Raw genomic sequence first — 5,099 nt, forward strand, 5'->3', positions numbered from 1 at the left:
GACGGGAAAATCACCAGCGTCTGTGGAAATGGTCAATCAGAAGCAGCTAAATTCAGAAAGATGAAATAAGCTCTCATTGGGTAGTTGCAACTTTACTCCTGAGCTAGGCGCCAACTATCCCTCCCTTTCCATCACCACCTGGTAGTACCTCAGTCAACCATTTTCTTCCTTCCCTGTGTTTCCATTTGCCTAAGTTTGACCTGTGATTTGCTCCCAAGCCTTAAGTAGCTCTAGTCTCTTGGAAGACCAACTTTCTTCCATTGAACTGCTGTTGCTCCTTTGTCAAAAATCAGTGGGGCATATTTGTTGGGACTATATCTGGGTTCTTTGTTCAGTTCCATTGATCTATGTGTCAATCCCTCTGCAAATATTACACAGTCTTGCTTACCGTACCTGTGTAATAAGTTATGAAACTGAGTAGCTCGATTACTCCCACTTCTTCCTTGTCAGAGTTGTTTAAGCTATTTTAATTCCTTTCTCTTTCCGTACAGATTTTGGAATTACTTTGTCTCTAGCTACAAAACCAATTTACTGGATTTTGATTGCATTAAATCTGTATAACAGTTACGGAGTATTGACATCTTTACTATATTTCGTCTTCCAATTCAGGAACATGGTATTTTTCTCCACTTATTTAGCTGTTTCACTGTTATTGTCAGTGTTGTGTAGAGTTCGCCATGCAAGTCCTGGACATGTTTTGTTGGATTCACACCTAAGTCTTTTATTTTTATTAGTGATCCCTAGTGTACTTTTAATTTTGGTATCCTATGCACATGTTCATTGCTAGTACATAGAAATACAATTGACTTTTACATGTTTATTTTCTATCCTAGCATATTGCTGAACTGTGTTATCACTTCTAGGAAGAATTACTTATTAATTTAATTTTCTTTTTTGAGGAAGATTGGACCTGAGCTAACATCTGTGACCATCTTCTTCTACTTTGTATGTGGAGCACCTGCCACAGCATGGCTTGATAAGCGATGCATAGGTCTGTGTCTGGGATCCAAACTGGTGAATTCTGAGCCACCGAAGCGGAGTGCACCAACTTAACCAACTACCACCTTGCCAGAGCCAAGAATTATTTTTAATAACTTCTTGTGACATAAAGCATGAAATTAAGATTCAATATTATGACCTGTCTTGACATCTGATAAATCAAGGGGACTTCAAATGGCCTAACTGCCATTCCCCACTCCTCTGCCCCCTCTTCTCCCACAGATAAGGGCCCCTGGCCAAACACCCCTTCTCATCACAGGGAGCACACACAGTGCCTGCTTGTTCCTGACCTCAGGCTTCAGTTCCCTATCAGAGAATCATTCCAACAAGCCCACCACACCCTCCTGTGGGAACCAGGGCTCACTTCACCCTCTTGTTACCACACAGTCCTGTTCCTACCCAAACCTCTGCTTGTTCCATCTGTTCCCAAGTGCAGTCCCCGTGTGGCCCTGCATGGTGTGTGCTGTCCTCCTCCTGGGGCTGTGAGAATATATGATAAACTAATAAACTGCTGTCCATTCCACCTGTCCACTGTCGAGTGTACTGTGTTTAGCCAGCCCCATGAGTCTAGGGTGGAAATCTCCCTCTCACCAATGGAGTGAAGTGACTAAAACAGTTGGCATCACAAGGAGGATGGCCCAACCTCACCTGAGGACACCTGGGCAGTGCTCACTAACTACTCCTTTGCTAACTATCGGGGTCGTTGGCAGCAGTTACTATCTTGGGAGTGAGGGCCCATTGCCGGCCAGCTTGGGCTTTAGCTCATGTTCTGTTCTCTCAAGTGGATGCTGCCATCTCTTCCCCACCCCAGTGTCTCATTCTTCCCCAGAAAGCAAGACCTATTCTTAGTTGACTCTATCCCAGAGTGAGGTGCCATCAGGTGTGGCCTGTGTCTGGCAGGTGGTCTCCCAGCCTCCTACCCGAGGGCAGCGACAACACAACCTCCTAACTGGTGGATGCTTGAGTTCCATTTCCTGAATCTCAGGCTGATGCTCCTTAGTCACTGTGTCTAGTCTGATGACCATCAGTGGCTACTTGCGGCGGTCACAGAGACACTATTTGGGAAAGTGTCCCCCCAGCACAGTCCTGGGGATGACCCCATGTTTGGCTTGAGGAAAGGAGAAGGCCATGACCCCAGGAAGATTTCAGAATGACTCCCTGGTTCCCTCCAGAGTCAGGGCTGTTCAGGCAAAGGCAGTGAGCTCACCCGTCTCCTGTGCTGCTGCTCATCATGCTGCTGTCAGGGGCTCTCCAGATCCATAAGGGTTTCGAGGTCCACGAGCATGGGAGCCCATGGCCCAGGCACAGATCAAAAAGAACAAGTGTCTATGGGGGAGCGTGTGGTGTTCTACTTCTCTCCCAATGCGAAACTCTGAACCAGCACCCTTGGGCTGTGCTTAGCGTTGTTCCTGACCAGCATGCCAAAGGACTAATCTGGTCATCAAGGGGCTCGAGGCCCCCACCTCGGCCATAGACAAAATGACCTCCTGGATGTGGACTTCAACACTGGGGAGATTGACTGGCATTCCTGGAGGGAAAGAACACTTGTCTTTGAGGCCCGACACCTGGTTCCTTTCCACATAACCACCCTGAAGGTCTGCCCACATGTCATCCGATGGAGAAACACAAACACTGTGACTCTCCAGGCAAAAATATCCCGAGGGAATAAGTACAGAGAGAAGGTGGGGGGAGGGAAGCAGTGCCCAGCGGGGAGAAGGTAGGGCTGCAGCAGAAGATGGCTTCCACCCCTCAACGTCTGCATGCTGGGGGCCCTGGGCTCCTCCAATGCACCCTGTCACCTAAGCCGGGGTGGCACAAAACTCTGATCCTCAGGGTTATGAGGAAAACAATGCACAGCACCCCTGTGGCACAGTGAAGGTGTTAATTCAAACCTGACTTAAATACAACCATTGCTGGAGAGAGGCCCTAACCCTGATGCTCCCGACCTGAGCCTCTCTGGAGGGAAAACTGATAAACAAGAGCAGAGCAGAAAGACACTCCCCCAGCCCCAAGTGCATCCTGTGACCATCAGACCAATCAAAAGATAAATAAAGGAGAGAAACCTGGATACGTGCGGAGGAAGCAATCACACAAAAGAACTAATTCCAGAAAGGTTCACAATTTGGCCCAATTAGAAATTGAAAATTTACTAGAGTAATTTATATGGCAAAAAGATAAAGGGTTCTAACTGGCATTTGTGCCTCCACAACATAGTTTCTGAACTAACTTTAACATCTGCTAACATGCCCTAGTTTGGAAACCTTCATGGACTTTACACAAGAGCTGAAATTATGGTTATACCTAGTGAAATGAGCATGTTTTCTAGTTTCTGTATTTAAGGCTTTGACATCTGAGGCCTCGGCAACCTTGGAGGAACTGCCCTGCCAGGGTTAACTAGTTGCTACAGATAGTAAATGACTCCTATGAACAATCCTTTCATACGTAATCATCTAGAGTCAACACCCTCAACCCCCTCCTCTCCGAGGCTCTTCCACTCTGGGCCACTCTTCCCTTGCCCTCGTCACCCCAGGGACGGAGACCAGACAACCAGGGACACTGCTGTGCCCTGAGCCCACTGAAATGATTCAAACCAGGCAAGCCAACACCTGCTCACCCTGCCTCACTCCTTCCTTCCCGTGGAATCCACTCGAAAGCCTCTCGCCCACGTTTTCCCCTCGCTCCTTCTGTCACCTGACCGACCCTGGTGCTGCCCTGTGTGGCCCTCCATGGTGTACCCTGCCTTCTGTTGCTCGGAATCTATGAGGAGAGAAAGCTTCTTCCTTCGTGACAGTTATTTCTGTATCTTTGAGTCTGACTGTACCTGATGGAAATAAACCCTGGTACACTTAAACCTCCTGGGCCCAACTACATTTACACGTGGCTGAACATTTTGCTATTATAGATTTGGTTAATATGCTCTGTTCAGAGCCTGTTTCAACATCCTCCGAGCCACAGTTTGCCATCACCTCTGAGGGGACATGTTTTTGCCTTGTTACCCACAGGGACTAAGCCTTTCTGCTCTCACAGGCAGTCTTTGCAGGCAAGACCTTCACCGGATCCCCCTTTCTCCAGGAGTACAGGCATGACATGACTTTTGTGACCTCCTCCTTCGAGGACATTTGTTTGACACACTTGTGAAGGACGTACAATCCAATATCATGTGATCCCTTTTTGCTTCTGGAGGCACTATAGTCCTTGTCTACAAATTTTACTTAAGGCCATTTATGCTGTGACTTATAAATGAGCCCAGCTTCAGTGGGGACCCCCTCCAACAAAGGACTCTAGGAGCTGTCCAAATTAAAATCAACAGGCCCTCCCACTAGAGCCCTCAGAGACTCTTGTGGGGAAGAGGCTTTGGCAACCTCCTCTCATGCTTCCTGGAGTCTCTGGAAAACCCAGCACATGCGTAAGTTGTCTGTGGGTTCCTGATGCAAGAAGCCCGCCTCCTTGGCCCTGCATTCTGCCCTATTAGAGCAGCAGTTACTGGCCACACACTGGCCTCTTCTGGAAACAGAATCTCTCCCATATGCTGAGCCTCCATCCCCAGCTGCCTATTATCACTTTAGTCCTGGAAGTAGCATCCAACAAGTGCGGGAAGATGGGGCCGGCCCGGTGGCAGAGCAGTTAAGTGCACAAGTTCTGCTTCAGCGGCCCGGGGTTCGCCAGTTCGGATCCACGGTGCGGACATGGCCCTGCTTGGCACGCCATGCTGTGGTAGGGGTCCCACATATAAAGTGGAGGAAGATGGGCACAGATGTAAGCTCAGGGCCAACCTTCCTCAGCAAAAAGAGGAAGATTGGCGGCAGTTAGCTCAGGGCTAATGTTCCTCAAAAACAAAACAAAATAAAACAAAACCAAGTGCGAGAAGGTTACCAAGGCTTCCTTGCAACAGGATGGATCCAAACCTGGGCCCCGTGGCATGTGCGACCTGCCAGATGGGGTGCCCTCCCCTGTCCTCCCTCCATTGCCAAATATGATGGAGCTGCAGGATGTCACCTCTCCCACAGAACCTTTGGCTGCTTGGGAATTCTCTTGGGATCAAGCGAGTGAATATCAATGAAAGTTCATACACTCAAGGTTGTCGATGACCCCCTCTCCCT

This window comes from Equus asinus, chromosome 14 (assembly GCF_041296235.1).
Source record: "Equus asinus isolate D_3611 breed Donkey chromosome 14, EquAss-T2T_v2, whole genome shotgun sequence".
In the NCBI taxonomy this organism is placed as follows: Eukaryota; Metazoa; Chordata; class Mammalia; order Perissodactyla; family Equidae; genus Equus; species Equus asinus.